At 42.9% G+C, this 13,007-nt stretch overlaps 1 non-coding gene and 2 pseudogenes across 1 annotated transcript; all 3 read right to left on the bottom strand.

Moving 5' to 3' along the window:
* Positions 1-596: 596 nt before the first annotated feature.
* Positions 597-715, bottom strand: LOC111730840 (annotated as a pseudogene).
* Positions 716-4,424: 3,709 nt separating this feature from the next.
* Positions 4,425-4,543, bottom strand: LOC111730846 (annotated as a pseudogene).
* Positions 4,544-7,203: 2,660 nt separating this feature from the next.
* Positions 7,204-7,307, bottom strand: LOC111730828. The gene has a single exon (XR_002776840.1). It is a non-coding gene; the product is annotated as a small nucleolar RNA U13 (small nucleolar RNA).
* Positions 7,308-13,007: the final 5,700 nt, after the last annotated feature.

A 13,007-nucleotide genomic window follows, 5' to 3' on the forward strand; every position in this document is an offset into this window, starting at 1 on the left:
TTACCTCATTATTTTGATATTAATTGACTTCACTTAGCATCAGGAGCCAACTGAAAGGTTCCCAGGCTCTGTGTGCAGGAGAGGACTCCTAGAGGCAGCCCTGCATAAGAGCTGGCCTGGCTACAGCCCCGTGTCTCACCCCAGTCCTCCTCCATCCCCGCCCACCTCCTTCACTCATGTTTTTGCACATGTCAGAGAGAAACCTGACTCTTGAGAAATGGTGAAGACCAGCTGTCCACTCTCCAGAAGCCTAGAGTCATACAACAAAATAGACACAGCATCTAGAAGGGAACCCAGGGCTCCTGGCCACCCAAGGGCAGCCTTTCCCCTTCCTGTTCTTAGCTACACCCCAAGACAGACCTTGGAAGTCTTAGAGATCTTCCAAAGCCTAGCCTGGATGAGGAGAGTCTCAGAGGACAAGAGTTAGGGACACCTGGGGACCACCCCAGGACTCCTTGGCAGGAAACTTCCTCAAGCTCCTCCCATCACCTCCCAATAATAACTAAACTTTTTTTTTTCTTTTTTTAGGTGAGGCAATCCTTGGTTGACCTCACAGGTTGCAATGAACTTGTCAGCTTACAATCTCTTATTTTTTAGGCCTACAGCGCCTGGTCTTCCTAGGCAGTCTCCCATTCAAGTACTAACCAGGCCTGACCCTGCTTAGCTTCTGAGATCAGACAAGATCAGGCTTGTTCAGGGAGGTATGGCCATAGACAAACTAACACTTATTGAATATGGTCCATAGCTTTCCAGGGGATAATTTGCTTAATCCTCATAGCATCTTATGAGGTAACAACTGTTATCGAACCCATTCTACAGATGAGGAAACTGAATCACAACCAAGAAGAAGGTTAGACAATTGTAACTGGTTGAGTCCTTGGGGAAGACTTCAGGCCTGAACCAATCAACTACTGAGGCCCTGGGATCCTACCTTCCTTACCATGAGACTTTCTTGTCTCTAGCAGTGCCTGTAACCTCTTTCAAGATTCCAAGATAATAAGATTAGCTCATAGGTATTGAGGGCTAACTCTGTACCAGATGCTTTCCTTGCATTATCTTACCTCTCCCTCAGGACTCTTTTCTATGATAAAGATTTAATTAGCCCCATTTCAAATGAGGAATGAGAGCTTAGGTGATCTGCCCAAGGACTCACTCAGTAGCAGATCTGGAATTTATTCAGATGGGCCTGACTTCCAAGCCTATTTTCCTAACCATGGACTCTTCTGCAAGTGGCCTCCTCTCTAGACTTCAGTTTCTCCATCTGTAGGGACCACTGATGAGAGCTCATAGAGTGCCAGACACCAGCTTACCACAATCTCTCCCTGGCCCACTGCACTTGGTCTTAGTGTGTTTGAATCTGTGACCCATTATAACCATGGAGCAACACTGCCTTCGTCATACCTGCCCACTCTCAGGTAGATAATAAGTGGATTTTCAAACCCAAGGCTCTCCAGGAAAATTGCCTAGGATGGGGAGAAGAGACAAACAATCTCTGTAGAAACGCTGCCCAGGGCAGGGCAAGCCAGGGCTGAGTGACTAGGCAGCCAGAAACTAGACTAGCCAAGCTGGGCAGGATAGGGAGGCAGTATAGAGGATCTTTTGTCAAGCCAGAAGCTGCAAGGCTGCCCCATCCCCACCATCTGGCTCCAGATCCTGCCCAGTGATGCATGATGGGGAAAATGGGGGGGGGGGCGGGTTTGCTGTGCTGGAGGCTGCCCACCTGCTCTGCCTCCCGGGATAAGCCAACCCAAGACCTCCCAGGCCCATCTGGCCAACACATCCCCAAGCCCTGACCACCCCTGGGGACTCCTTTCAACAGGCTGAAATTGGCCAGGAGTGTGGCCAGACTGTCAGGGTCACAGGTCACTGTTAATCTGCCAGAACAGGGGAGTGGCATGCAGCCGGTGTGGGCAAAGCCCTGGCAGTTCCTGATGTCTGATCTGGTGGCCACAGAGGGAGATTTTCCTCTTCTGAGAGTCAGGGAGGTAGGCTAGACATAATACAGAATTCTTGGAAAATTGCAGATGCTCACATTCTGCTACCTAACAATTCTTCTTTTAAGTGGGGACCCTAGAGAAACACCTATATGCTCAAGGTGTCATTTCAGCACTGTATATGATTGGCAATAACATAAATGCCAATCAATAGAGGACTGAATAAACATAAGAACCATCTTCCTCAATGCTATTCAACTATTGTATCTGAAAACTGAGGACCCCCAACCCCCAAAAAGTCAACATGACTTGATTGTTTGCACTGGGAAATTCTTGCCCTGGAAAATAAGACAGTAAACCAATAAATAACTTCACTATTTACCTCGGGAAATTCTTGCAAACCAATTTGTTTGAGCAAACAGTTTGCTCACCTTGGCAACAGTTCACTATCACTATATCAAGAGCTTCTTCTCAGATGTCCACCAACTCTAAACTATTATGTCACAAACTGCCAATGAGTTTTCCACCTTTAAAAGACTCAGCTGAAACCACTTGAGCCCAGACTCTATCCCGCCTCCACCAACCCTATAAATATTCTTCCCTGACCACCCCATTCTGAGACACTGCTAAAACTCCCTAAAGGGGCTGTTCTCCCTTGCTGCAGCAAATTTCATAAAGTTGGCTTTGCTTAATTAGCAGTTTTTTCTGGTGGTCTTTCTGGAGAAGCTGACAATAAGTAAATAAAACATGATCTATTTATACAACAGAAAACTCTTCGGCAAATAAAAGGAATGAACTAAAAATGGTTGGAACTTGAAAACATAAGGTTAAGTGAAAAAATCAAGTTGCAGAAAAAATCAAGATTCGGAAAAAAATATGACAACTATGTAACATTTAAAAAATACACAAATAATACTGTGTATGATTTTAGGATAGACATATATAAAAACAAGTACAAGTATAAAAACATGCATGCGATTTATGGAAACCCAAATCCAAGGTGTTTATGAAAATACAACTACCCTGTGGGGAGGCAGGAAGGACAGTGGGACAGAGGAGGAGTAAACGGAGGGTTCAGATCGAAGCTGTTTTATCACTTTTGTTGAAAAGGAAAACAAGAAATATTTGAAGTAACATTATCAAAATAGTATTATTTGATTATTTGGGGAAATAGGTACCCAGGTGATTTTTTAATTTCCTAAAATCACTTTTTAAAAAATGCTTATTGGCCACAAGCTTTGTGTGTTGGGGGCGTGGATAAAATATATGTAACATGAAACTTCCCATTTTAACCGTTTTTGAGTGTACAGTTCTATGTCATTAAGTACATTCACGTTTTTGTGCAACCCTCACCACCATCCATCTTCAGAAAATTTTCATCTTTCCAAACTGAAACTCTGTATTCATTAAATAATAACTCTCCATGCCTCACTCCCCCCAGTCCCTGGCAACTATCATTCTATTTTCTGCCTATATGAATTTGACTATTCTTGGTACCTCATACAAGTGATATACAACACAAAACTTGTCTTTTTATGACTCACTTATTTCACTTAGCATAACGTCCTCAAGTTTCATCCATGTTGTAGCATGTGTCAGAATTTCCTTCCTTGTTAAGGCTGAATAATATTCCATTGTGTGTATAGACCATTTTTGTTTATTCATTCATCCACTGAGGGACACTTAGCTTGCTTCCACCTTTTCACTATTCTGAATGATGTTGCTATGACATGGTTGTACAAATATCTGTTTGAGTTCTTGCTTTTACTTCTTTTGAATATATGCCCAGAAATCAAATTGCTGTTTCATATGGTGATTCTATGTTTAATTTTTTCAGAAATTGCCATACTATTTTCCATAGCAACTGCACCATTTTACAGCAGTGCACGAGGGTTTCAATTATCAAGAGATACTTAGAAACGAAAGACTGTGATAGTACAATATATCAAAACTTTTGGACACGTCAAAAGTGTTAATAAAAGGAACATTCATCGTAGGTTTTTTATAAATGCAAATACCTTAATGCAAATAATCTTGTATGCTTTTCTGTATTAAATAAATAAATAAATAAAACATTTTCAAAGCCAAAGGAAGGAGGGCAGTTCAGACTCAAGTCCATGATCCAGGAGTCTGTGTGGTATTGAACAAGTTACTTCACCTTTCTGAGTCCCAATTTTGCCATCTAGAAAAAGGGAGAAGTATTCCCAGAATAAGGGAAGTAACAATTGTGCAGACATTTGTGCAAAGAAAGGAATTTGGCCAGAAAGTCAGTAGTTCAGCCTGCAAAAGTTAAGGAGCAGAATCCGAGTGAAGGAAATGGAGGCCCCCTAATCCTCTACTGAGGGACAAGCACTTCCAAATTGTAAAGCCCTCCTCATTGCGCAGAAAATTAAGAAGAGGCCCAGAGGGTCCAGGGACCTGCCCACGGTAACAAGGGGCAGAGCTGGGATCTGATCCCAGAGCTGAAAGGTTTTTTTTGTTTTTTTTTTATGCCTTCAGCACCTGGTCTTCCTAGGTGGTCTCCCTTCCAAGTACTAACCAGGCCCAACTCTGCTTAGCTTCTGAGATCAGATGGGATCGAGCTTGTTCAGGGTAGCATGGCCATAGACCCAGAGCTGAAACTCTTGCCTCTACAATTCACTGCCTTGCATAGGACCTTATCCTGATACCAAGAGATCAGTAAATAAGGGCCCTGCAGATCAGAAAGTTTGAGTAACTCAATAACAATAATTAATATTTAATGAGCATTTGCCATATGTCAGGTACCACACTAAGCTCTGAATCTTCACAACTCCAGTAAGTATATTTCTTGCTCACTGATTTGGAGATGGAGTCTCAGATAAGTCAGGGGCTTTGCCCAAAGTCACACAGCTAATAATGGTATCTGGGCTGTGTGGCTAGAGTAGAAATGGCCCCATCTAAGTGTGGAAGACTCAAGATTTTAAACCAGAACACAGCAGAACTCTAAGCCAGTGCATGTGACCCTCTTGTTCCTCAAGGAACAAAGGAGCTCAGCAGACCTCTTTCCCAACTGTCCCCTCTTTGAGCCTTCTTACCTCCCAGCCCTGGGCAAGGCCCAGGGAGGAGCTTCCCATTTGACTTGGAAGCTGACCCGCACAGGTCCTTAGGCACCATGTGGGGGAACCCTGAGGGTAGTAACTTCTAAGCCATCTCTGAGCTTCATCAGTGGCTTCTTCCCAGGTTACAGATGCTTCTATGTGACCTACGCTTTGGCCTTCTGGGCCCCCCAAAGCCTCTTCATGGGCCCAGCCAACCCCGAGCCATGTAGGCCCTTGCCCAGGTACTAAGCACACAACAAGTTCCCAAAAGAGCCAAATCTGCAGATGGCCTTGGGGCATCCCCACCTCCAGACTCCCAGCATGGGCTCAGATGACCTCCTCCCTACTCCAGACCCTTGAAGAGGAGTGGAGGCTAGTTTAGATCTTAGAATTATGCTTCAGGCCACAAACCATTCTTTAAAAGCAGGGGAAAGAGCCTCAGGTTGGAATAATTATGAATAATAATTATATTATAGTTAAACTAATTAAAATAACAAGAGAACAATAAAAGTAATAGCTGACCTTGAGAATTTACCTGCATGCTAAACACACCTTCTCATTTAACCCATTTCCCGTTTGCCTGGTGCTTGTAGTTGCTGAGATAACTGGCAGATTACAGTCCTAACCATACCCCCAAAGTTTGCCATGAAATATCTTGCTTTTATTATTATTTTTGCATCAGTCTAGTATATTGATAGTCTTTGGAAACAAATGATATCATTCTATTTATAGCATTTGGTTTTTAGTAATGGTGATTCCATTTACAAAATAGAGTAATTCTCTCGATCGCTGAAATATCAAATCCTAGAAAACTGTAGCATTCCTACGCATGTTAACATCGTTCTCGAACAGTTGTTAGCCGAAGATTCATTTGAAGAATCAGTTTATGTATACATTTCTGTAACATTGAAATTAGAGAAAAGTTTTGTTTAGAAATAACTCCAAGAGCAGTTTTTACATTTTATTTTCACATTGAAAACCAGTCAGATTTGCTTCAACCTCAAAGAGAGTGTTTACCTAAAATTAAATTAATGCTGGCAGCAAGCTGCACTTTTTTGTTCTAAACAGGAAATGGGTTAATCTCATAAGTCTCTCAAGAATGCAGTGAGGTAAGAGTGATTTCTTTCCATTTTGAAGAAGTGAAAACCAAGCTCAGAGAGCTTGGGGAACTCACCCAAGGTCATACAGCTGCCAGGTGGGGGTACCTAAAGAGCAAAGAGATCTTGTAACCTTGTTACCCAGCCTGATGCTTCCTGGAAGACTTTGGTAAAGTTAAAACCTCTGAGCCTCAGTTTGCCCAGACGCAGAGGGGAAATTAAAAAGAGGTACAGAAAAGGAGCAAAAAAGGATGGAGCGGCGCCATTCAGTACAGAGTGGAAGCAGATTACTAAGGAATATGAGAGGAATCTAATTAAGGCTATGAGGTAGAAAATCTTAGTCCCATTTCACAGATGTGGACTTGGCAGCATAGGCAGGTTAAATAACACAGCTGCTGGACAGATTTGTGTCCAGATCTGTCAGACTCCAAAGCCCTCTGTGACTATTACACCAGAAGTCCATCAGCAAGTTCCTGGTGCAAAACCAAAGGCCTTGAATACTGTGTGAGGTTTGGGAATAGAGCAAAGAAATAAAATGGAATCACTATAGTTGAGCTGCTGAATTAGTAAAATCAAGTATGTTGAGGCTTGAGGAAACAATTCTATTCTTGTAACTAGCCTGAGAACTTGAATTTTTGAACTTTCTGGTCCTGCATCAATGCCTGGCTGGCTATACGTCAATTCATTATGTGTCAATACCTGTGAAACAAGACAGATAGTGCAAGGAAGTCCCCTCCCTCTCCAAGATATGACTCCAGAAATTTCTTTCTTCAGACTTCCCTCTGTTTTAGCCCTGACAAAAGAGAAAATCAGTCTTTTCCACCTTAGATGCCATCCTTGGCTAAGGCCTGACCTTTGATTAATTATAATATCATTATAATCTCATCTGCATTGCAAATACCGCAGCTCTCATCACAAGCCTGAAGCCATGACAGTTCAGGAAACACCATAAAAAGAAGAGCCTGCCTACTGGGAGGAGGCTATGCCAGGCTCTATCACATTTTCCAGACTCTACCTCCAAGAGGAACGAACAAAAGCCCCTAATTAAGACATCCTAGTGCCACTCTCTTTCTCTCTTAAGTAAGCCTGCACTCCCTTTTTTTTTTTTTTTAATGTCAGCCAGGTAATGTGCCGATGTCATAACACAGTTTGAGGGAGGCACATCTCACACAACAGCATGAACAGCCAATCATCACGCTTATGAACTACAAAAGGATCTGCACTCTTCTCTTGAGTGTGTACTTTCCCTTTAATAAACCTTATGCTTTCCTGCTTGCTGTCCATCTTGCCCTTGAATTCTTTCTCCCAGCATAAGACAAGAACCTGGTTGCTGGAGCTCCAAGCTTTCTGGCAACACCTGGACATACACCAGCCCTCCAGATAACTTTCTGATTACTCCCTGAAGGACTCATGTAATGTATGCAGGCTACCTAACACATACCTGACATCCATTATCCCGACCACCAGACCTGACGCTCATCCTCTATACCAGGGACCCCTAATTCCCGGGGAGTGGCCCATGGCCTGTTAGGAACTGTGCCACACAATAGGAGGTGAGCAGCAGACAAGTAAGGAAAGTTTCATCTGTATTTGCAGCCACTAGCATCACCATCTCAGCTCCATCTAAGATCATTGGACATTATAGATTTTCATAAGAGCACTGTTCCTTGGTTTCAAAAAGGTTGGGGACTGCTGCTCTAGACCACATGGCATCCATCATCCATATTGCCTGACATCTAACTGATAACCATTCTGGACCAACCCTAGGGTTAAGAATGAATCTTGATTATTCTCAAGAATGTATTTTCTACTATAAGAACTCTGAATTTTCCTTTCTTCTTTGCAACATTTCTGTATTTTTTTCCAGCTGTGTTCTGAGTTTGCAAATGTAATAGCCTTGAATAAATCTTTATCATTTATTTCTAGACAAAGACTCCCCAGACTCCTTTTGAGTTTGTTTGCCAGACTTTTTCTCTCTAGATCTGCACTATCCCATACAGTAGCCATTAGTCACAAGCAGTTATTTATAATTAAATAAAATTAACAATTCAGTTCCTCTGTCTCATTAGCCACATTACAGGCGCTCAATAGCCACATGTGGCTAATGACTACCACACAGGACAAGCGTAGATATGGAACACCTCCCTCATCTCAGAGACTTCAGTTGAAGAGCGCTGATCTAGACGTTGGAGAGGGAAGGCACTGAAAGGTAGAAGCAGCAGGAAAGTGACCATGGCAGGTCTTTGTGCTGGAACTATCACTCATTACAAGTCAAGGAGGGAAAGAGGTGCGTACCCAACAGGTTAAAGTGAACAGATTGTGATGAAGAAACTGAACCCAAGTGGCAGGAGGAGGCAAGGAGGTGGAGGCAGTGAGGGAGCCAAGAGGTATTCCCAAGAGTTCAGCCTTCTGCTTCTGACAAACCTGGAATCCTCTCCCTGCGACTTGCTGTGTGGCTTTGGGCAATGTGGGCATGCAACTTCTCTGGGCCTTAGTTTTGTGAAAGAAAATAGGGGTTCTATGGAAAGTAACCTCACAGGATGATCTGATCATAAATTCCTAACTGGGCAAGTCATAGTGGGTAGTCACGCCCCAGGCATACAACTTCTTTACTAAAAAGACTTATCTTAGCCTTAAGCAAGCCCTGTCCATTGTTTCCATTAACACACCTTTGAAATGCTCCCTTTCAGAGCCCACTAGAGAACAAGCACCTAATCTTAATTACCCTGTAATCCCACCCCAGCATTGCTTCTTCCCACCTTCACATAATCTTCCTTACATTCCCTCCTTAATCTCAAATGCATAAAAAGAAACTACAAACTGTTATTCTCTGAAGCATTTATCTCACTCAGTCTGTTGGGATCTTGCTTCCAGGTACATCCTCTTTGGGGCTCAAATAAAATTTTACCAAAATTCTGTACAGGTTTAAACATTATTACATCGATAGTTTCTTCAACTGTAAAATGGAAATAATAAAAGTACCAGCTGCACAAGAGTGGTTGTGAGCTTTAAAGGGATAATATGGGTACAAGCAAACCTTCTACTATCTGATAAAGGACCAGTTTATTGTTTCCAATCCATTGTGGACTGATACTTTTGTAAAATAAAATTAAAATGAATTATTAAAAAAGATCACGTGCTTAGATATTATGGCAATGTCAAATTGCCATAAAACTTTCTAAACACTCTTCATTTTTTACTTATTTGGTAAGAGTGGTAAGAGTTTGGGGACTAACACTATCCAAGAACCACATTGAGTGGCAATGAATGTAGATCATTTATGTGGAAAAAAAGGGAGTTCTGTGGAAAGTAACCTCACAAAGTGATATGGTCATAAAGTCCTAAGTGCGACAGGTCATGGTGGGTAGGCATATAACTTTAGTAAAAGGCTTATCTTTGCCTTAAGTAAACCCAGTCCACTGTTTCCGTACATCTAGGTTTACAAACCTTTGAAATGCCCACTTTCAGATCCCTCCTTCTAAAGTGTGAGAGCACATAATCTTAACCAGTCTGTAATCCAATCTTGGCCTTGCTTTCTGTAATCCAATCTTGGCCTTGCTCCCTCTTGTAATCTTCCTTAAATTCCCTCCTTAATTTCAAATGCATAAAAGGAAATGCAAAACCGTTATTCTCTGGAGCATTAGTGATCTTGCCGCCAGGCATATAGCATCAGTTTGGCTCAAATAAACTCAAAAATCTTCTATAGGTTTGTATGTTTCCTACGTCAACAATTGGTTTTATGGCTGACATAATCAATGGCAGCCATTGCTATTATTAACAATAATATTAGAAGGAGCCATGAATAATAAATGTGGGAGTGGGGAAGAGTCTAAGACAATACCATATTTTAGCTAATAGTCATAAGGAGGAGAGGTAGGACTGAGGCCCAGACAGTCACTCCAGAGTCTTCTGATTCAGTGCAGCGGGGAGAGGGCTACCCAGGAATTGGGACCTGGCTCAGCCCAGATGTGCCTCTGAGCATTATATTTTTGTCAGCTTCTCTGCTGCTGAAACTCTGGTGTTATCACATGAAGGTAGAAAGATGGATCCTTTTGCAATAGGTTGTCTTACTGATTAAATCGCTGAGTGAGGGACAGATGCCAGTTCCTAAACTCTACACTCACCGCCACAGGACCTTTGTACATGCTCCTTATTCCCTCCTCTTGCGTGTTTTTCCTTCCTTCAACTGGTTAACTCCCACTGATCACTGAGAATTTTGCTCCTTAGCTGCTTTCATAGGGAAGGTTCCTGACTGATTAGAATTTGATGCCTTCAGAGTTCTCTTAGTTGGAATTTCACAACCAGAGGAGAATTCTATTGATTGGAATTTTATGGCGCTAGAAAAGTATTGATTAGCATTCCATGGCCCCAGAATTCTATTACTTAGAATTTTATGACTTGAGAATGCTATTGATTTGGATTTTATGGCATCTTAGTCTTTTGGCGATGCATGCTTCCCTCAGATACCCACACAGGTCGCTCAGCTCTCTGCTCAAACTGTGACTTCAAGGAGACTTTCCCTCACTTTCTTATTTCAAATTGTCTGTCTGCCAACTATCCCTGCTTTATTTTTCTCCACGGTGGTTATTGTCACTTAACAACATTTCAACGACATTACTTATTGCAACAACATTTCAACGACGTTACTTATTGCTTTCTGTACTAGAAGTTAAGAAGCTCCACCAGGGCAGGAATTTTTATTTGTCTGGTTCACTGCAGTATCCCCAGGGCCTGGAACAGGGCTTGGCACACGTAGATGCTCAATAAATATTTATCGAAATATTTATAAATGAGTGAACTACAGAATGAGTAAGCCGTTGTAATTGTTATATAAAGGTACCATATAATCATTTCTAAAATAGCGACTGCCAACTTATTCACCCACCTTCTCTAGCATGCTCTGTCCCACTCAACATTTCAACTCATGATGGAGAGGGGAGTGCCTCTGCCCTTTCCCACTGTGCCTCTCTCCCTAAGACAGGGGTCTCATCTGAGTCGCTAGGCTCCTAGGAGAGAAAAGGAATTGAAATAAATGTAGGGGGTTGGTGAGTGTAAAAGAGGGTATCCTAGGACCGGGACCCTACTAAGTTTTCAGACCTCAAATATTGCCATTACCTCCTACAAGCTCTCTCTCACGGCCAGATTAACTTGGCTCTTCTGTCAAATGCTCTTTAACTTTCAAGAACCCTGTTCACAACTCTGTACTGTTTGTATTTAGAGATGTGCTGGGTGATTGTTTAATTGCTATCTGTAGATAAGGACCACATCTGCTCTGTATTTCATGCCTAGACCAGGGCCTGGCACACAATAGGTGTTCCAGACCTATTTGTGGAATAAATGCATGAATACCATATCGCACTCCTGCTGGGAAGGCAGAAAAGGAAGGACCTGCTAGGGGCAAGAGTTGCCAAGGGTCAGGGGCTGCCAGAGGGAGGAAAACCCTCGGGAGTTTGTGAGTTTAGGTCCCCAGCCTCCCCTTCTGGAGCCTTCTCCACGGTAAGAGGTAGGGTAAGGGTGAGCAAACGTTTTCTATAAATGGAAAGATAGTAAAAATAGGCTGCCTGCTGTTAGAGAAATCAATCATAGACAATATATAAACAATAAGCATAACTGTGTCCCCCGAAAAATCCTTACCTAAGGATGCTAAAATCTGAATGTTTCACATATCACAAATGACATTCTTTGAACTTCTCGACAGTTAAAAAGTGTAAACACCTCATGAATGACAAGTGTTGTATTTGCAAAACCCCCAAAATAAAGCTTTAAGTAGAATTAAGAATTAAGAGTGGGAAACTCAGGTGAAGAGGGCCATTTGCTCTCTATGTCTGCAATGTTGGGCAAGTCACTTGACCACTCAGAGCCTGGGGAGATAATAAAAGCCCTTGGTTTCCAAGGATTAACTGAGATAATGCCTTCAGCTCCAGCCCAACCAGCTCAGCTCAGCATGAGCCACTGGGTTAATAAAAATCATTATCATTATTACCAGAGGGACTTTGGGAGGAGTAAACGGAAGGACCTATGCAAATCCCCCAGCTCAAAGTCTGCATCAAGAAGTCCTCTAGAGAAGATGCTAACTTGCACTGTTCTCCCCTCTTCCACCCTAGGTCACCCGAGATAAACCTCCCCAGCATCTTCCATTAGCTCCACCCCCAAACCAGGCTCTTCTGTTCCCTTGGCCCAGACCGGAGAAGGTGCCCATGGCAGCTGGCCAGGGTGCAGGCAGAGAGCCGGGTGTGGAGGGAAGAGGGTTCTGACCAGGCCCCTGGCTCATTGTCTGAACCCGCCAGCCAGCTGATGTCCTGGGTTGCCCACACCAGCTGGCCGGCCCCACCCCCACCCTAACAACTTCTCCCAGGTCCCTCCCTGTCACTCAGCGGCGGCCCCCACCCACCTGCAGCCCAGAAAGGCTCAGGGTGTGACAGAGGGTCTGAGCTTTTGTCCCCCAAACTGTAGGCTGATTTGCATTCCTTTAGCAATTTGCACAGCGCATTCATTTGTAGAGAGCTAGACTGCTGCAAAGCCTGCAAGGTCCTTTGGGTTTTCCTTATTTGAGTGAGCTTTCGAAATGTGATTTGGGGTGTTCCCTTTCAGCTTTCGGCATTTCCTTATTCTCGGACTTTGGCCAAGTGACTTTGCCATTCAAATCTTCAGTTTCCTCATCTGTAAATGGGGCAATAACACCTTTCCTCTAGAATGGTTGTGGGGAATAAATAAGAAAACACATGCAATGTACCTGGCACAAAGTATGTGCTCAGCAGATGTATGTGTTACGTAAACATATTATCAGCATCCTAATGTTCTCCAGTGCCAACTATTGAAACCTATGCTGTCCAACAAGGTAGCCAACTAGGCGCATGAGGCTATTTTAACTAAAATTAATTAAAATTAAGTTAGATTGGAACTTTAGTTACTCAGTC

The sequence above is a fragment of the Pteropus vampyrus genome, unplaced genomic scaffold, assembly GCF_000151845.1.
Source record: "Pteropus vampyrus isolate Shadow unplaced genomic scaffold, Pvam_2.0 Scaffold336, whole genome shotgun sequence".
NCBI classification, from domain to species: Eukaryota; Metazoa; Chordata; class Mammalia; order Chiroptera; family Pteropodidae; genus Pteropus; species Pteropus vampyrus.